We start from the raw sequence: 21,714 nt of genomic DNA, 5'->3' as shown, positions 1-21,714 counted from the left end.
CAACCCGTTCCCCGCCGCTGCTAACGCCATCGCCGCCGCCGACCCCGGCCGCGCGCGCCGCCTTGGGCGCCCTAGCGCCGGCATCCCCATGCCCTGCGAGAGCAGAGAGAGAGAGGGAGGGAGGAAGCAGAGAAACAGAGAAAGAAAAGAGGTGAAAGGGGAAGTTGACGTGGCACGCTGACATGTGGGGCCCACGTGGGTCCCACGCTGACTCAGCTGCCACATAGACCAAAACCGGGGTCAAAACTACCGAAGGATCTTCGGTGACCGATTTTATATAGTTAAGGGACCTCGTATATCTGGTTTTGCGGTTTGAGGACGTTTTTTTTATCCCCATGATAAGTTCAGGGATCTTCGGTGTACTTCTTCCTTATGTGTGTGACTACTCATGCTATTCACGAGATTTTCGTGCGGATTCCATAGGAAACGGTTCAATTTCTATGCGTAAAGAGAAGATTTTTCTCACGTTTCAAACCGGGGCTTTCGTCTTTTTTGCACAAGAGGAGTACCAGTCTGGAGTGTCGGAGCCAAAAAGATTTTTAAGCTCGGATAAATTTTAATATAACTAATATTTACTATAGAAATTTATTCATTATTGATTTACTCATCCATATCAAAATTTATTGGAGTTTTCGCTGGCGGGCCGGGTGGTGACTCCGCCCCCTGACTACTTAATTTGAGGTAAAAAGTTTCTATCTTAGTCTAATACATGAAAAATGAAAATTAATAACACCTGAAAGTCTCGAGCAAAAGATCAAGTATCAGTATATAATTGGAAGATTTAGTTCTAACAAATTCTAAAAGGAAAAATTATGAATTACCCCTCGAACTATCGCGGTCGTCTGAAATACCCCCCTGAACCACAAAACCGGACATTCTTCACCTCGAACTATGTAAACCGGACGAATTACCCCCCTCGACCCAACCCGCGGTGGTTTTGGTCTACGTGGCGTACGCGTGGCTGTTTAATCAGCATTTTATTTATTAATAAAATGTGGGACCCACATATCAAATTCCTATCCAACTATTCCCCTCTCTCTCTTATCTCATTCTCTCTCATTCACGCGCACGGAGGCATGTGGGCAACAGTGAGCGGCGGCAGGGTGCAGCGGAGGAGGCGAGGCGAGGCGGCGGTGGTGGCGGAGGAGGAGGAGGCGAGCGGCGGGGGATGAGGCGGCAAGCGGCGGCGGGGTGCAGTGGAGGAGGCGAGGGGCGGCGGTGTGCGGCGGAGGAGATGAGCGGCGGCGAGGTAGGGCGGAGGAGACGAGTGGCGGCGGGGTACGGCGGAGGAGATGAGTGGCGGCGGGGTGCGGCGGAGGAGGCGAGCGCGGTGGCAGCGGTGGTGTCGCGGGCCATGCGGAGCCGCCTCGCCTCGACGAGCGCCGCCACGACCATGGCGAGGCAGGCCGTCGCCACGTTCGGCCGATCGACCAGGCCGGCGTGCCACGCGGAGCCGTCTCGCCTCGACGAGCGCAGCCACGACCATGGCGAGACAGGCCGTCGCCATGCGAGCGCCGATGCGCTGGAGCATCGTGATGCTGCCGCCACCTCGCCTCCTCCGCCCCCGCCGCTCGCCTTGCCGCCGCGCTCGCCTCTCCACCCTCTTGCCTCCTCCGCCGCCGCTTCGCCTTGCCGCCACTCCCTCGCCTCCCTTGCCGCCGTGCTCGCCTCTCCACCCCCTCGCCTCCTCCGCCGCCGCTTCGCCTCGCCGCCGCCACCTCGCCTCCCTTGCCGCTGCGCTCGCCTCTCCACCCCCTCGCCTCCTCCTCTGCCGCCGCCGCCGCCTCGCCTCGCCTCGCCGCGCTCCTGCCTCTGCCGCCGCCGTCTAAAGGAGAAGAGAGAGAGAGAGTGAGAGATAGAAGAGAGAGAGAGAAACCGATAGGTAGGGCCAACCTATTTTTTAATAAATATATTGCTGACTGGACTGCCTTGTAGACCAAAACTACCGCGGATTGGATAAGGAGGGTAATTCGTCCGGTTTACATAGTTTGGGGTAAAGAATGTCTGGTTTTGTAGTTCAGGGGGGTAATTCAGACTTTTTCCATTCTAAAAGCATAATGGTTTTCAACATAATATGACCAGCTTATTGCTTGAGTACTATCTTTACTCTTTTAGTATTAATATTTGATATAATTCAAAATAAGCTGTATAATCTAGTTGAAACGAATTCCAACATACGGCTAGCTAGCCTTATCCGATCGCCTTGACGAAGAAGATGATCGATGCATGCATGCGCGCCGGCCGGCACAAGAACAGCTCGCTTTTCTTGATTAAAAACAAGCTAAGCTAAGAGCAGGTACAATAGCAACTATTAGCCAGTTATAAACATATTTTAATTAGATAAAATATGAGAGAGAAGAGCAGCGGGCTACAGATATGTAGTCAACTACAGCACGGATTTTAAGACGCAGTATGCGCATGACAGGTGGGACCATATATTAATAATATAGTAAGTTGAATTGGCTATTAGACTGACTATAAATGAATTTGAGTTAGTAGTGGGCTGTAATATTAAATTTGCTCTAAGGCAGGTGGGTGATGGCCTCTTGGTGCTAGAAACAGCTGTAACCTGTTGTTTGTGCTAAGCTTTGGGGGTAAGCATCATTGTTTAATTTCTGACTTCCTGTAGGTGATGATTAATTAGTGCAGGTCAAACCCTTATCTGCAAGACTGCAAGCTAACTAGCATAGGTAGGTAGCTAGCGCTGTTTCTTCTCCTTCATGGTATTGCGCCTGTGCGCCTGTGTTTAAGTTCCATATCAAAACGGGAAGTTTAAAAAAATTAGAACGATATGATAAAAAAATTGAAAGTTTGTGTGTAGAAAAGTTCGATGTGACAAAAAAGTTAAAGTTAAAAGTTTAAAGAAGAAAAATTAGAATCTAAACAGGGCCTGCATATGGATATATCTTGTATACTGTGAGACAACATTTGAGGGGATGGGCTAAACATACAAGTGGGATTTACAAAAAAAGATAAAAAAGAGTTATTAGATAAATTGGACTTGCTTGATAAAAAAGCTGAATCCACTCTATTAACTTAGGATGAAATTGATATTAGATGGTTTTATAGAAATAGATTATCTTTGCTTTTGAGAGAAGAGGAAATTAAGTGGTACCAGAGGGCTAAGTCTAAAGATATCTTGGAGGGAGACTCTAATACTAAGTATTTTCATTTGGTTGCGAATGGTAAGCATAGAAAAACAAGAATTTTTCAATTGCAAGACGGTGATCACCAAGTAATAAATGGTGATGCAAAAACCTTAAATCGCATATTACCACCTTTTATAAAGGTTTATTTGGTCCTCCCGATGATTCCGGTTTACAACTTGATGAAAATAAAATTGATGACATTCCTCAAGTATCTCAATTGGAGAATGAAGCTTTAACACAAGAATTTACTGAGGATGAAATTAAAAAGGCAATTTTCCAAATGGAACATAACAAGGCTCCGGGTCCTGATGGATTTCCAGCTGAGTTTTACCAAGTTTTTTGGAATGTTATTAAATCTGATTTGTTAGATCTTTTTATAGAGTTTCATAATGGTACTTTGCCTCTATTCTCTCTTAATTTTGGTCCTATCATTCTTTTGCCTAAGTGTATGGAGGCCATGAAAATCCAGCAATATAGGCCCATCTGCTTACTTAATGTTAGCTTTAAAATTTTTACCAAAGTTGCTACTAATAGAATTATTGGAGTGGCTCAAAAGGTAATTAGCCCTACTCAAACTGCTTTTATCCCTGGGAGAAATATTATGGAAGGGGTTGTTATTCTTCATGAGACTATATATGAATTGCATCGTAAAAATAAAAGTGGTGTAATCTTTAAGATTGATTTTAAGAAAGCGTTCGACAAGGTTAAATGGTCTTTTGTTCAACAGACATTGAGGATGAAAGGCTTTTCACCTAAAAGGTGTCAATGGATAGCTTCTTTCATTCAAGGTGGTCATGTTGGTATTAAAGTAAATGATCAAGTTGGAAATAACTTCCAAACCTATAAAGGGCTTAGGCAAGGAGATCCTCTGTCTCCGATTCTTTTTAATATCGTGGCTGATATGCTAGCTTTACTAATTAAGAGGGCTAAAGATGATGGTATGTTAAGTGAGGTAATACCTCATTTAATGGATGATGGTTTATCTATTTTGCAATATGCTGATGATACCATCATATTTTTGGAGCATGATTTACAAGAAGCCAAGAATTTGAAATTGATTTTAACAGTGTTTGAAAAGTTATCTGGCTTGAAAATAAATTTTCACAAAAGTGAGTTATTTTGTTTTGGTCAAGCAAAGGAATATAATGATCAATATTCTAATATCTTTGGCTGCAAGCTAGGTTCTTTTCCTGTTAAGTATCTCGGTATTCCAATGCATTTTAGAAAGCTTGGCAATAAAGATTGGAAGATTATCGAACAAAGAATTGAGAAGAAACTTAGTAGTTGGAAAGGTAAACATATGTCTGTGGGGGGAAGATTGGTTTTGATTAATTCTGTTCTATCAAGTTTGGCTATGTTTATGATATCTTTTTTTGAGATTCCAAAGGGAGTTCTTCAAAAAATTGATTATTATAGATCACGTTTCTTTTGGCAAGGTGATGATCATAAGAAAAAATATAGACTGACAAGATGGGATATAATTTGTCAACCCAAAGACCAAGGGGGTTTAGGTGTTCATAATTTAGAGATCCAAAATAAATGTCTTTTGAGTAAATGGTTGTTCAAGTTAATAAATGAGCAAGGGGTTTGGCAGGACTTATTGAAAAGGAAGTATCTCTCTAACCATTATATAACTCAAGTTGATAGGAAACCAGGGGATTCTCATTTCTGGTCAAGTCTCATGAAAGTTAAAAAATACTTTCTTGAATATGGGTTCCTGGATTGTGAATAATGGGGAACAAACTAGATTTTGGGAAGATAAATGGATAGGTAACGTTGCTTTTAAAGATAAGTATCCGTCTATATATGCCATTGTTCGAATGAAGAATTCTTCAATTGCTAATGTTATGAGATTTGTTCCGCTGAATGTTTCTTTTAGGAGAGCTTTGGTTGGTAAGAATTTAGCACATTGGCATAACTTGTGTGCTTCTATTGTGCATATTCAGTTGAGTCAACTGAATGATTGTTTTAGATGGAATTATCATCAAAATGGGCAATTTACTGTTCGGACAATGTATTTAGCCTTAATAAACAATAATTATATTGAGAGAAACAAGATTATTTGGAAACTTAGGATGCCTCTTAAGATCAAGATCTTCATGTGGTACTTGCTTAAAGGGGTTGTATTAACTAAAGATAATTTGGCAAGGAGGAATTGGAATGGTAGCTTGAGATATTTTTTCTGTATGAAAAATGAAACTATTCAACATCTTTTTGTGGAGTGTCATTATGCAAAGTTTTTATGGAGAGCAGTTCAGTTTTCTTTTAGTCTTTACCTTCCTCATGGTATATCTCATATTTTTGATAATTGGCTTCTAGGGGTGGACAAAAAAAGAAGAAAACTTGTTCTCATAGGAGCATTTGCTATATGTTGGGCTCTATGGTTGAGTAGGAATTATGTTATTTTTGACAAGTCACCATCTATTTCATATATGCAGGTAGTTTTCAGGGCAACACATTGGCTCCGGTCTTGGGCACAACTACAAAAGTGTGAGGAAGATAGTGAGCTTTTAAAGGCTGCATGCCGTATTCTTGAGACAACGGTTATGCAACTTTTTGTCAATTTTGGATGGAGGTTCACAAACAGAATTCAATAATTGTGTACTCTTTATCTTGGGTTGGCAGTTTTTAGGTTGTTTCTTCTTGATGGTTGGTTTCATCCTTTAAGTTTCTTTGAACTTCACTCATTTTAAGTGTGAGATTATAATAATTGGCTGTAGCTCTTTGAGCAAAGACCGGGATGCTCTATTCCATTATCTAAAAAAAAAGGCCTGACGTCTTCTCCTCATTGTACAATATGGTTGCGTTGGACGCACATTTTTGTCGCCGTGTTGCACTGCAAGATTTACTTGCTGTGATGCTTGGACATCTATACCAATTAATTGCACATTTGCACTGGACAGCTATATATGCAGAATTAAGCTGGCAGACTATTGTACAACTGCCTCTGCTCCCTCAGTTCAAAACTCACAAAAAAAATGTCAATGCAATTGATGTGGGGAAAACAACAGTGTTTCCACAGTATCAAGTTTAATTTAATTATATGAAAAAATATATGGGCTAAATGTAAAATAGTATATGCATGCATTGGTATGTGTTGCAGTTCTTTTTTTTCCTTTGCAAATCAACACTTAATTAGAGTGCGCCAATTTTTATTGAATATATAGTAGAAAGAGATTTTGTATAGATAAAAGAAACTAACAAAGGTAAATGGGAAAACTAAGGTAAAAGCTTTGTTGGATTTGGTGAGAGATTTCCATGCCTTCCAGTGAGTTTTCCGCTTCCCCTTTTCAGCTCCCCACCAAAAATTATACATATATCACTTTTCAATAAATATTTTTATAGAAACAAGAAGTCAAAATTGTGTTTTGGAGACCGTGTCGCTGTCCAAAACGACTTCCTTTATGAGTATGGAGGGAGTACATGTACAGCTCTCGCGAGCATCTACTGGAACTAACTACTAGTAATCTACATGGAAATAATTTGGTGGTTATTGCCTACCATCTACTCCCTCTGTCCCATGGTATAAGAAATTTTGGAGGGATGTGACATATCGTAGTACTACGAATTTGAACAGACTCCATGTTCTGGACAGACTCCATGTTCTGGACAGACTCCCTGCTCAGATTTATAGTATTAGGATGTGTTACATCCCTCTGAAATACCTTATATATTAGGACGAAGGGAATATATGGTACTCCCTCCATCTATTTTTTATAAGCATATTTCCAAATCAAAAAAAAATACTTTTGATAGGCATATTTCAATCTAACCAACTATCCTCTTAATGACTTTCTCGGATTTAATGTGTGACTCTCCATTCTTCCATACTCCCTCCGGTTCCATATTAATTGACGTTTTGGACAAGATTGAGGTCAAACTTTTATAACTTTAACCATCAATAACTTTAAAAGTATTTAGTTTAAAAGAACTAGAACAACATATATAGATTTATCTTTTAAATTACTATAATAAAAGTAAACATGCATTTATTTATTATATATATTATAATAGAAAAATAAGGTCAAAGATATATCTTGTAGACCGTGTCATTGTCCAAAACGTCGATTAAAATGAAACTAGAGGGAGTACAAGATTGGCTACATGGGCATCAAGAAATGTAAATATTAATGAATCGCTTATTTACGAGGAATAACTAGTAGCTTAAATAGATGATAAGTAAAATTACTTATTCCTGGTCACTGTGCTAAGATGAAATATGACTATCAAAAGTAGATAGAGTGAGTTCTATCTAATAAATAAAGAACAAACGGGTAAGACCTATGGGGCTAGCTTGTCATTGGTTACAATTCAAATATTGTACTCCCTTCGTTAAAAAAAATCTAAGAACGGGATATGACATATTCTAGTACAACGAATCTGGACAAATGTATGACTAGAATTTGTAGTACTAGGATGTGTCATATTCAGTATTAGTTTGGTTTTTTATGCGACAGAGAGGGTATACAAGATTGTATCGATCGCTACACATCATCTCTTTCTTCTTCAAAAAAAATGGAAGATTCTACAAGTATTACATTTTCTATACTATACTCTTACTAACGCTGATATCTGTTACTATCAATTTAAATCAAACGGTTAAAATAATGTTAGTTGTAAGAGTTTCGTTTTTTTTAAGTACTGTAGCAATACTAAAAAAATAACATATAACTACAACTTTTTCCTTAACTAGTCAACCAATTAAAAAGGGGTGAGACGGCAATATAATCAATGAATATATGTCCATGGGAATCACAGGCGTGTATGTACATAAACGATCAATAATAGGCATAAGCTAGATGTCGTCAGGGAACTCTCACGCATGACGGCCACGCTAGTACTTCTTTTTCATCTCTTATTTAAGGGAAATCAATTTCTTAATTTAAAGATGAACTAGATGGATTTTGAACTACATATTTGGAATTATAATCGTATACGTTGGCATGAATATGCTATATACATGACGTACGTATCTCTAAAACCTCTTTTTGTAAAATCGGCACAAAACTGAAGGTCGTTCTCTTCCCCCCTCCAGACTCTTAATCTCATCTAATGGACCTTGTATTCTACCTCAAATACAATGGCAAATTCAGGTTGGCAAGCTCTCCGCCCCGTGATTTAGTAAAAAAAAAAAACAACTGAGGGCTCGTCGACTTTCGTGATGTCAAGAAGCAAAATTAGCAGATAAACGATTTGCCGCAGATCGATCATTAGCTGTAATCAACAACATATATGCCTATATATACTTCCTCCGTACTACTCGTAAAGAAAGTCGTTTACGACAGTATTTAAGTCAAACCTTAGGAATATAAACCATGAATAACTCTCAAGTTGTTGAGTTTGAAAATATAAAAATTATATGAATAGATTTGTCTTGAAAAATACTTTCATAAAAGTATACATATACCACTTTTCAATAAATATTTTTATAGAAACAAAAAGTCAAAGTTGTGTTTTGTAGACCGTGTCGTTGTCCAAAACGACTTCTTTTAGAAGTACGGAGGGAGCATGTACTAGAGAGTGTCAGATTTTAGGTGACTGCACTTTAAAAAAAATTCTGCCATTTTTCTCACTCCTTGGATGGAATCCAATGATTGAACTTTATTTAAACAAAGTACCATCTTTATTACCTAAAATGTGGAGTAATATTCAATCAAAAAATGTTGACTAATAATTATCTAATCCTATAAATTACATGAAATAAAATTATAATCATAAATACTTACAAGATTGCATTAAAAATATTCAAACTTAGATAAAATAAACTATCCAATAACGACTGATTTGATACTGCACGAAGAACGCAAATGGATTATAGAAGGCACGAAACCTTTATGGTATTTAGGCATGTAAGAAATTCTTATTTTTTCGCTTTTTTTTTCTCATAGGAGGTTGCACATTGTAATATCCTCCCCATGGCACATGAAGCCTCCCCCGCCTTACCCCTTTTCGTACCAACTGCTACATTAGTTGTAACGTGTACGCAACTATTTCTACATTCTAACGCATAGATTGCAGTTCGGAGAAGAAACTACAACTTATTGTTATGATTATATCTAGCTAACTAATGGACTATACATAGTTATATTAAACCTTGGCATCTATATATAGTAGAATAATTACACGTTGAACATGGCACACCACATAATAATCTGAACGAATTAAAAGGTTTCTCACGCATAAACTGATAAACATGTATGCCGCCATCTAGTCAGCGAATCCTCATTGGTACACGCATGAAGAAGCCGTAATCTTGTTCATCTTGCAGGTTTCATGTGAGCGTGCTGGCATGTAGGCAGTAGACAGTTCAGCCCCCAGTTTGTCATCCATCTGATCATCTCTGACCTTGCTCCACTGCTATGCATCAGTACTAGTACATCCTCATTGTCAACCAAATAAAAAATGGGACTTTGAGCCCTTAAGAATTCTTTAATATGAGACATCAGAATGTCAACTTACAGTACGAGAGCGTCCCCCCCGGGTTGCTCGCGCCGCGCGATGCTCCCTGCCGAGGCTCAGCGCACAGTATGTGTTCATGTGTGTGTGACTACTCACTCATGCTATTCACGAGATTTTCGTGCGGATTCCATTGGAAACGGTTCAATTTCTGTGAGTGAAGAGAAGATTTTTCTCACGTCTCAAACCAGGGTTTCGGGCTTGTTCACTTTGCTACCATTTTCAACATTATCTTTTTTAAGCAAAATTACTAAAAAAATGGCTACATTTAATTTGTTGCCAAATTTTAATAAGTACATATGAAATCTTGCCAAAATTTGATAATTTTGCTAAAATTTTAGCAACTTTACTAAAATTTGGCAATACCAAAACTTGTTAAGGTTGAAAATAGTAGCAAAGTGAACAAGCCCTTCGTCTTTTTTTCACAAGAGGGGCCGTAATGTTAATTACTATCAGTGGTGAAGCCAAAAAGATTTTGCTAGTATTTGCTATAAAAATATCATCATCGATTTACTTATCAATATTAAAATTTATTGGAGTTTTCGCCGGCACGCCCGAGCAGCCACCCGAGCTAGCCGGGCGATGGCTCCAACCCCTGACTACTGCTCCCTCCGGCACAAAATATAATCATTTTTAGAATAGTGACAAGTCAAATATTTTAAACTTTAACTATTAATAGTAAAAAAATAAAAATAAAATCAATCATATAAAATTGATGTTACTAGATTTATTACTGAACAAACTATCATAATATGCAGCCTCTTTTTATTTAAAATATTTTACTTTTATATATATTATTGGTCAAAGTAGCATCTCGGAGACCGTATCAAAGTCAAAAAATGCTTATATTTTGGGATGGAGAGAGTACTATACTTAATACTTAATTTGAGGTAAAAAATTTCTATCTCAGTCTAATACATGAAAATAAAAATTAATGACACCTGAAAATGATGTCTCGAGCAAAAGATCAAGTATCAGTATATAATCAGTATATAACTGAAGATTTAGTTCTAACAAATTCCGAAAGTATAATGGTTTTCAACACAATATGACCACCTTATTGCTTGAGTACTATCTTTACTCTTTAAGCATTAATATTTGATATAATTCTAAGTAAGCTGTATAATTAAGTTGAAAGGAATTCCAAGAGACGGCTACTGGTCTGTTCCGATCGCCTTGACGACGAAGATGATCGATGCATGCATGCGCGCCGGCCGGCCGGCTCAAGAGCAGCTTGTATCCATTCTTTCTACTATAAAGCTAATACACCCTAAACATCTAAAGCTCAGCATGCAAGCATAATATTTATTAGCTTCTAAAACCTACATGCTACACTAACCCATTAAGAAAGAAAAGCTTAACATGTAAGTATATAATAATTATATATATAATTTATTTCATTCTATAACTAAATATACACATGCTAAATCATCATTTTTAAATCATTTTTATAATGTTTCAATCCAAATCATTTCATCATTTTTTTTTATTATCTAATATATATCCCGCAACAAAGCGTGGGACATCGTCAGTTTCTTGATTAAAAACAAGCTAGGTAAGGTAGGTGGGCGTTGGCCTCTTGGTGCTTGAAACAGCTGTAACATGTTGTTTCTGCTAAGCTTTGGGGGTAAGTATCATTGTTTAATTTCTGACTTCCTGTAGGTGGTGATTAATTAGTGCTGGTCAAACCCTTATCTGCAAGCTAATTAACTAGCATCGGTAGCTAGCTGTTTCTTCTTCTTCATGGCATTGCAAATGGATATATCTTGCATGCTGTGGCCTCTACTTCTTCTTCATTGTACAATGGTTGCGTTGGACGCACATTTTTGTCGCCGTGTTGCACTGCAAGATATACTTGCTGATGCTTGGACATCTATACCAATTAATTGCACATTTGCACAGGACAGCTATATATGCAGAATTAAGGTGGCAGACAGGCCCAGAATGGTTGTTAGCCTTGCTAGATACAGTTTCGGCAGAAGATGGTATGCGTATACTGATGATTTTGTGGCGAATTTGGTACATTCATAATGAGATAGTGCACGATAAAAGACCAACACCCATAAGTGCATTGAAAAGGTTCTTGGAAAGCTATGTCCAATCCTTGCTGATGATAAAGAATGGCCAAAGGAGTGACCTGGTGAAGGGGATCGGAAGAAGATCCAGGGCGACACAATTTGCCAAACGCAAAAGGATGATAAGCCAAAAGAATGCTGTAAACGACCTCCCTCAGGATTGGCAAAACTGAACATCGATAGCTCCTTCCTTGAGTCCGATGGTAGTGCTGGGATCAGTGCAATTCTTCGGGACTACAATGGTGAAACCATCTTTACGATGTGCAAGTCACTTGCAAACTGCTCTTCAGCGTTAGAGACTGAACTTGCCGCCTGTGTGGAGGGCCTTCGGTTAGCACTGCAATGGACACTGCTGCTGGTTGCAATTGAAACGGACTGCATCTCAGTTGTGCATCTACTCACTAATAAGGAGGACTGCTTAACCCTGGCGTTTCTAGTCAGAGAAGCAAGATGGCTTCGATCAGGAGAAAGGACGACTTCTATTACGAAGATCCAGCGGGAACAAAATTTGATTAGCCATGAATTAGCAAACAAAGCTAGAAGGGACGATTACTCAGGCTTTTGGGCTGGGTTTGAGTCCAATTCTGTTTCATGGTTGATTGAAAAAGACTGTAATTTGTCCCATGTGATTTAATGAAGTCCTTTTTCCCGAAAAAAAAAAGAATTAAGGTGGCAGACTATTGTACAACTGCCTCTGCTCAGCTCGTTCAAAACTCACAAAGAAAATGACAATGCAATTAATTAATTAGCGAAAACAACAGTGTTTCCACAGTATCAAGTTTAATTTAGTTATATGAAAAAAAAATATATGGACTAAATGTAAAATAGTATATGCATGCATTGGTACGTGTTGCAGTTCTTGCTTTTTTTTTCTTTACAAATCAACACTTAATTAGAGTGCGCCAATTTTTATTGAATATAGTAGAAAGAAATTCTGTATAGATAAAAGAAACTAACAAAGGTAAATGGGAAAACTAAGGTATAAGCTGTGTGAGTCGTTTTGCTCATGTTGGCCAAGTTTTCGCCTCATGCTAGATTTTCCCTGCGAGGAAAATTGCCGAAAGCTTTTGTGATAAAACACTATCTGGTTTCTCTCCTACCATATCTCCCATGTCATTAGAAGGAGTAGAGTGCGGACTCCTTTTTTGGGTGCCTCAAGGTAGATTGTCAGCGCCGTCTACCAGCTATGTACCAACGTAGTGGTGGTCCAATTGATCAATTTGGTCTGCTCTTGCGACGTTCAGTTTGATACTATGTCTTATGTTTTCTTTATCTGTAGTCCATGAGAAGGTGAAAGGATGCCTCAAAGATGTGCCTATGGAATGGGCCGTGTCACCAGGGGATATTTGGTTGCTTACTAACTTTGCCAAATCCCATATTAGGCAAGGTGTGGCTGCCACAAAATGTGTGGTTAGCAAAATACTAGCCACAACTTAGCCAAAGTTAGCAAAAAATACTAGTGTATGACATGTGGGGCCATATAGAGAAAATGTGTGGCTAGCCACAGTTGTGTCATGAACCAAACAATAGCTAAAAAACCGTGGCATGACTAACTTTAGACGTGGCAACTTGTGGCATGCAACCAAACAACCCCTGAAGCTAGCTAGCTAGGCATGCAAGCACACGAAAGAACAACCTACTAATCCATTAGGGGTCATGTGATATATACAGCTCTCGCGAGCATCTCTTAGAACTACTAGTAATCCACATGGACATAATTTGGTGGTTATTGCTATCTAGGGAAACTTTTTGATCCTACGGGGGATATCTCCTCGTTGTTTGCATGTCACTTAAATGATTATGAAGCAATTTGAAAAAAAAATTAAGAAGATATATTAACATGTGATATATTACTTCACAAACATGCAAGTTCAAATTCAACTCTACATCTTGCAATGAAAAAAATAAATTAAACTACAGCTAATTAAAGTATATTCATAGTCAAATTTGTTTTTTTGTTGTAAGATGTAGAAGTTGAATTTGAACTTGCATGTTTGTAGAGTGATATATCACATGTTTATATATCTTCTTAATTTTTTTATAATCATTTAAATGACATGCAAATAAGGAGTGGACATCCCCTTGAGGGATCAAAATCCACTCCCCTACTATCTGCAGTATTTGGTATCATCTAATAAATAAAGAACAAACGGGCAAGACCTATGGTTAGCTAGAGTCTCGGCTAGCTTGCAATTGGTTTCAATTCAAATATTGTCCTCCTTCCGTCCAAAAACAAATCTAAAATTGGATATGACACATTCTAGTACAATGAATCTGGACAGAGATATGTCCAGATTTGTAATACTAAGATGTGTCACATTCAATACTAGGTTGATTTTTTACGGGACGGAGGGAGTATGCATGATTGTATCGATCGCAGCACATACTCTCTTTATATTTCTTTCGAAAAAATGGAAGATGGTACAAGTATTACATTTTCTGTACTATACTATTACTAAAGTTGATACATATGTTTAGATTTTCTGTTTCCAGTAATTTAAATCAAACGGTTAAAATCAATGTTTTTTTTGCGGGGAAAGGGAGATATATTACTACTCACAGACAAAATGTGAGATGAAATTACAAGTGTTCTTAGGCCAAAAATCTGAAATAGATTCACAGCGAGCCTTATTCGCTAACAGATGGCTCACACGATTTTGGTCACGATGGCCCTTCACAATTTTAATCTCCCTTATTCCAGCTAACAGATCTTTCACCTCTCGGACAAGAAAAGCTAGGTCCGATTTATCCTCCCCATCTGCTTGAAGCATGTGGATAGCCACCAGGCAATCAGTCTCTACTATCAACGGCAACAGAGTCCATTGCAGGGACAGCACAATCCCTGTTTTAAAAGCTAGCAACTCTGCTTCCAGCGCACTATAGCACTAATCAAGGTAGGAACAGGACGTAAAGATAATCTTCCCATCACTATCTCTGAGAACAGCACCAGTTCCCCCCTTATTAACCTGTGCGTCAAAGGACCCGTCGATATTCACCTTCATCCACCCTAGCGCCAGCTTCTCCCATTTCTTCAAGTTCACCTGTTGTCTGAAATTTTGACCAACAGGACTGTTCGGTATGAAACTAACCACATGTTTGCCTTTCTCCAGATTAGCTTAAGGATGTTGCTTAATCTCTAAAAGTGATTTCATATAGCTCTGTAAGAACCGTTGTGAAGCCTCTATCGAAGGGCTCGGTTTCCCATGTATGATCTCATTATGGACGAACCAAATTCGCCACAGAACCATAAGAAACATGGGCTGTTCATGATCCGGCAACAAGGCCAGCCGATTGAAAAGCCAGGATGGGCCTAATAAGTGATCATCCATCCTTAGTGACAGATCATTTGATTCCTTCATGGCTAACCAGAGGTGTTTAGCTTGCGGACAGCGGCATAGGGCATGCATTGTATCTTCCTTCTCCATGCCACAGATGACGCACGTATCAGAAATCTCCAGGTTCCGTTTCTTCTTGTTGTCCCAAGTAGGAAGGCAGTTAGAGGTTGCTCTCCAAGTGAAGATTTTAACTTTGGATGGAACATTACATTTCCATAACAATTCCCAAGCTTTCCTGATGTTGACATCAGAGGAACTCGAGCTTGCTTCCTCTTTAGCCCAATTCTCTGCCAGCCTATAAGCTGTGCGAACTGAAAAATTCCCGAGTTTATCCGGATGCCAGGCAATAAAATCTTCTTCATCACGAGATGAGGTGCGCAGCTTTAGAATGATCTCAACATCAACAGGCAGGAAGATTTGGTTAATCTTATTAGCATCCCACATCCCATTGTCTAACATGAGGTCAGCCACCCATTTAATTCTACAATTATTCTTCGGTGTGATAGGTCTTCTTGACAGATCTCTTGGCAGCCAAGGATCCTGCCACACGCGCACCGATCTGCCATTACCAATCCTCCAGATGATGCCCTTTTTCACCAACTCTAAGCCATGTTCAATGGCCTGCCACCCCGGGGAGGCATTCCCTCCAAAACTAGTGTCAACAATTGATCCATTTGGATAATATTTTGCTTTCAAAACCCGTGCACACAAGCTATCAGGGTTATCGATGAGTCTCCACGCTTGCCTTGCTAATAAGGCCTGGTTAAACAGACGGATATCTTTGAAACCTAGGCCACCCAAAGACTTGGATTTGGTGAGAGATTTCCATGCCTTCCAGTGAGTTTTCCGCTTCCCCTTTTCAGCTCCCCACCAAAAATTCCGGGTCAAGCTTGTTAGGTCCTCGCAAACCGACTCCGGCAATTTAAAAATCCCCATAACATAGACAGGAATTGCTTGGATGACAGCCTTGATAAGAACTTCCTTTCCGCCGCTCGATAGGTAATTCTCACCCCATTGTAGAATCTTTTTCCATATTCTTTCTCGCAAGCTCTGAAACCTACCTTTGTGCATTCGTCCTCCCGGAGTGGGGAGACCAAGGTATTTATCTTCAAACTCCGTGCTTGCAATTTGCAAGCAGTTTGTGATGGCATCTCGAGAAGCTATCGGCAAGGAGTTACCAAACAAGATAGAGCACTTTGTTGGATTGATTAGCTGACCTGTACTAGTAGCATAACTGCCGAACACCTCCTTGATAGCTTGTGACTGTGAAAGATCAGCCTTGAAGAATAACAGTGTGTCATCTGCAAACAGTAGATGAGAGATCCCTGGTGCTTGGTGGCAAACCCGGATTGGGGAGATAGCTCCCTGTTCCACCTTCTCTTCAAGTAGCAAGGATAAACCATCGGCCACAAACAGAAAGAGAAAGGGGTCACAACGGGTCCCCTTGTCGCAGACCTCGGGTCGGAGCGAATGTGTTCAGTAGGGTCCCATTAAACTTAACTGCATATCTCACCGTGGATATACAGGTCATGACCCAACTAACCCAACAATGAGAAAAACCCCACTTATACATTGATTGCTCCAAAAACCTCCAGTCGACGCGATCATAAGCCTTGGAGAGATCAAGCTTATACGCGCAGGCAGCCGATCTCGGATTCTTATTTCTCTGAATGAAATGAAAGCATTCAAAAGCAAGAAGTGCATTATCGGTGATCATTCTCCTAGGAACAAAAGCACTCTGATTTTTAGAGATCAATTCATCCAAAAAAGGCCTCAGCCTATTAACCAGACACTTGGACAGAACCTTGTAGATCACATTACATAAGCTAATTGGCCTGAAGTCTCGCAAGTCTCTAGGTTGTTCAATTTTTGGAATAAGAACGATGGCAGTATCATTCACCCCTTCCAGCATAATCCCAGAATGGAAGAATTCTTTTACTGCTCTCACGATATCATTTTTGATGCAGCCCCAATTACGTTGGTAGAATCTGGCCAGAAAGCCGTCAGTACCCGGTGCCTTTAAAGGCCCTATCTGAAACAAGGCATTTGCTATTTCATCTTCTGAGAATTCAGAGCATAATCTGTTGTTCATTTCTTCCGTAACTTTTGGTTGAATTAATCTAGTCACCGGGGAATGATCCAAGTTTGGGTCAGCAGTAAACATATCTTTAAAATACTGTGTTGCCATTTGTTCCATCACCATTTTCGACCTATGAAAAGTACCAGCAGCATCTCGCAGCTTGGTAATTTTGTTCTTCTTGGCTCTCCAGGCCACTCTATTGTGAAAGAATTTTGTATTACGATCTCCTTCTTTCAGCCAGTTAACGCGGGATCGTTGAAGCCACAACATCTCTTCCCGATACAACAATTCATTCATGTAATCCGAGGTTTGCCGTATAGCAGCTTTATCAGTTCCAGCTTCTAAAAGGTTTGAGAGTTTCTTCCTTGTTTTCTCCAATTCTCTGCCAATATTCTTGTATTTTTTCTTACTCCAAGACTGCAGCGCTGCCATAACTTTCCTCAGTGACAGAGAGATATCCCCCAGATCAGACTTCCCCCTGTTTCGTTCCATGCATCCGAAACTACTTCGCTGATCCCTGCATCTCTCTCCCAAAAAATCTCATAGTGCAGACATTTCTGACAGACCTGATCTGGGACAGAACCATGTAATTTAAGAACAATAGGACAATGGTTAGAACAGGGAGAAACCAAATGTTGGACTTGGTACTGACTGAACAAATCCCTCCACTCGTCATCTGCCAAAGCACGATCCAAGCGAACCTTTACATTGTTCCAGCCGCCCCTTCTATTATCATACGTGTGTGGTAACCCAGAAATTCCCAAATCATGAAGCTCACATGTGTCCAACACGTCCCTAAAGGCCTGCATTTGAGCATCACTTCTAGGTTTCCTGGAGAAATGTTCAAACTGCCACAAAGCTTCATTAAAATCCCCTATAACTAGCCACGACAAGTTTGAAGATTGTTTGATTGAGTTGAGCAACGACCACATCTTGTGTCTATTCTCTACTCTGGGTTCCCCATAAACAAAGGTAGCATGCCACAAAGGATCATTAGGAGACAGACGAATATAAGCATCAATAAACCTTTCATTCTTATTTAAGATTTCCACATGAACAGACTCATGCCAGAAAAGAGCAAGCCCACCACTCATTCCATCACTGCTAACCCCTGCAAAACCTCTCAAACCCAATCTATTACGCAAACGCTTAATCTTATCCACTGGCTGCCTAGTTTCACATAAAAATACAAATTGGGAACTGGCCTCTTTGACCAAGGCACAAAGCTCTTGAACTGTCGTGGCGTTCCCGATGCCACGGCAGTTCCACGATAAGCAATTCATTGCTCCTGATAGGACCCCGCCATGGGACCCGTCAGTTTACCAGCAGCCCCCGAGCTGGTTGCTTCCATATCCTCCATCTGTGTATCCCCCGTTGCCTCCTTCCTGACACGCTTCAGTGCTCTTCCTGCAGAGACCGGCTTCACAATGATCTGCTTTCCTTCCCCTGTTGCCTGTGTGTACTCCAAAGCAGCTTGCTTGACTCTGCCCTCCTACTTAGTTCCCGAATCAGGCGACCTCCTCTTGTTAAGGCTAGTAGTGTCCTCGGTGGAGACTTCACCAAAAGACGCTTGTTGGAGTAACTCCCTCATTGCAGGTATCATCTCTCCCGACGACAGCTTCCCCGTTGACTAAACCAGATCACCTGAAGGTGCCGGTCTAGCTTGTTTAGTTTTCCTTCCTTTTGTGAGGCCTTCGGCATCCTGAGAACCACCCCCTGACACCTGCATATTGCGGGTCTGATCGGCAAGCTGCAGGTCAACATTAGCATCCCCTTCCTTCTCATTTAATTCAAAACCATCAAAAGCCTCCATCCTTGGAGGAACTGCCTCATCCCATTGCTCAACCTTCTTATGTCTCGATGAAGTGGAGCTAGCACTGCCCGCTCCACTAAACGATAGTTTCCTAGCCACCCCAGAGCTTTGCACAGCCTTCACTGTGTTAATCTTCCTCTCAAAGGCCTTCAAGGGAGAACATCTCAGCTCCGCCGAGAATCTGAACGGCTGGTCTGGATTAGTGAGCTTCTTCTCGCATTCTCTGTCAGAGTGGCCCATAAAACCGCAGAAAAAACAGAAGTGCGGCACTCTCTCATATCTCAGCTCAAACCTCCTCATTGCCTTGGACATTGATCTTGATAGCTATGTGTGTTTTTAAAGCACGATTAACGGGGAGATCAACTCGAATACGAAAGAAATCATGCTTGTTCCGCCCATCTGCTTCCACATCCACCTCCCGAACATGTCCCAGCTTGCTGCCATATAAGATTCCCCTATCCTTCGTCATCAAAACCAACGGGAGATCATAGATTCTAACCCAAATTGGAACCACCTCCAGTGGGACTTGCGATGGGCTTGTCAGGCCATCAAACTCTGCCACCAAAAGAGCATCACCTCGATGTAACCAAGGACCTCCATCCTTAACAAACTTATAATCCCCTTCAGAGCTGAAGGAAACAATGAACAGGTTGTCCCTAAGAGACTTGTAATTCATGTCAGCCCTCAATCTCCACGCTCGACGCATGTCATCAAAGAGAGCATTCTGATTTGGCGTCTTCAAAGAGTAGTAGCGAGCAAGGACGGTCCACTGCCCCACCAGGTTTGCCTCATCTGCATCAAGACTGACTTCAACCACGTCATCTTCATCCTCCAGTATATCACCTTCTATGTGAGTCGCCGGACCCTTGGAGTCCCAGCCACAACCGATGTACTTCCAGGGATCAGGTTCTGTTTGGGCTCCCCCGCCTCCTTCCCTGCCACAGCCAAGACCTCTCCTTGATTCGGCGCCGGCAATTCCGCCAGAACCAGCGCCAAACTCGACGATCCAACCCTGCCATCCGTCATCGGCTTCGGGCGGGTAACCGTCGCCATGACGATCCCTTTGTCGCCCCCACCGACTTCAGACGCCATAGATTGGATCACGTGATCGGCACAAACGAAGACGCGAAGGCAGTTTGGTTGTATTTTCGCCAAGCTAGTTGTGACTTAAATCCACGACCAGAGCCAGTTCGTCACTTTATATTGATTTCCGGCAGAGTTCGATTCCGATACGATCCCAACTCTGGAAGACCAATATGGATCATATCTGCCCCAGCCAATCGGCCCTTGATCTGTATGGTGAATCAAAGGTTTGTTACCCACACCATAGGAAAGCACCTCTCCGATCCGCTTTATCCAGAAACTTACAGGTTTACTTTTCCCCCGAAGCAACCAATCCACCGGATCACCCACCTTTGGGTGAGACCTGATCGTCACAGCCTTACCAAACGCAGGTGCAGACCCTGCATAACCCAACAACAGATCGGAGTAGAACTCCATCCAGAACCAACTCCACACTAGGGGTGAAGCCGCCGGCGGCCGGTCGCCCGGCCGTCGCCGAAACCCTAACATCCGCAAAATACGTTTTGGTTAAAATCAATGTTAGTTGTAAGAGTTTCGTAATTTTTAAGTACTGTAGCATGCTAAAAAAGTAACATATAACTACAATTTTTTCCTTAACTAGTCAACCAATTAAAAAGAGGTGAGACGGCAATATAATCAATGAATGTCCATAAGAATCACAGGCGTGTATGTACATAAACGATCAATAATAGGCATATGCTAGACGTCGTCAGGGAAATCTCATGCATGACGGCCACGCTAGTACTTCTTTTTCATCTCTTATTTAAGGGAAATCAATTTCTTAACTAATTTAAAGATGAACTATATATTTGGAGTTATAATCGTATACGTTGGCATGAATATGCTATATACATGACGTATCTATAAAGAAAATTTGCAAAATCGGCACAACTGAGGGTCGTCGGCTTTCGTGATGTCAAGAAGCAAAAATAGCATAAGGATAAACGATTTGCCTCAGATCGATCGACTCCCTCCGTCCCAAAAAAAACCCAACATGTATGAAATGGGACATAATCTAGTACAATGAATCTGGTCAGACTCCTATATACATACTAGGTTAGGTTTTTTTTTGATGGAGAAAGTATGTATTAAGTAGTGTCTAGATTTTAGGTGACTGAACTTTTAAAAAAATTCTGCCATTTTTCTCTCTCCTTGGATGGAATCCAATGATTCTCATCACTCTTGAAATTTATTTAAACAAAGTACCATCTTTATTACCTAAAATGTTGAGTAATATTTAATAAAAAACGTTGACTAATAATTATCTAACCCTATAAATTACATGAAATAAAATTATAACCATAAATACTTACAAGATTGCATTAAAAATATTCAAACTTAGATAAAATAAATTATCCAATAACAACTGATTTGATACTGCAAGAAACACAAATAGATTATAGAAGGCACGAAACCTTTGTGATTTTTCTGTTTTTTTCTTATTATAGGAGGTTGCATCATTGTAATATCCTCCCTGTGGCACATGAAGCCTTCCCCGCCTCACCCCTTTCCGTACCAACTGCTACATTGGTTGCATCGTCTATGCAACTATTTCTACCTTCTAATACATAGATTGCACGCAAGACTTTTGCGTGTTTGCGTAAAAAACTAGCACATTCGGTCAGTGCTACTTTTCTATTTATATATGGTTTGTTCGGAGAAGAACTATAACTTATGTTGCGATTATATCAAGCCAGTGGACTATACATACTTTATATTAAAC

General features: G+C 40.5%; 1 pseudogene; it reads right to left on the bottom strand.

Annotated features, from left to right (window-relative positions):
• Window positions 1–14,272: 14,272 nt before the first annotated feature.
• LOC136353571 (uncharacterized) lies at window positions 14,273–20,408 on the bottom strand (annotated as a pseudogene).
• Window positions 20,409–21,714: the final 1,306 nt, after the last annotated feature.

Source organism: Oryza sativa, chromosome 10 (genome assembly GCF_034140825.1).
Source record: "Oryza sativa Japonica Group chromosome 10, ASM3414082v1".
In the NCBI taxonomy this organism is placed as follows: domain Eukaryota; kingdom Viridiplantae; phylum Streptophyta; class Magnoliopsida; order Poales; family Poaceae; genus Oryza; species Oryza sativa.
This window is presented reverse-complemented; position numbering and strand designations above follow the sequence as displayed.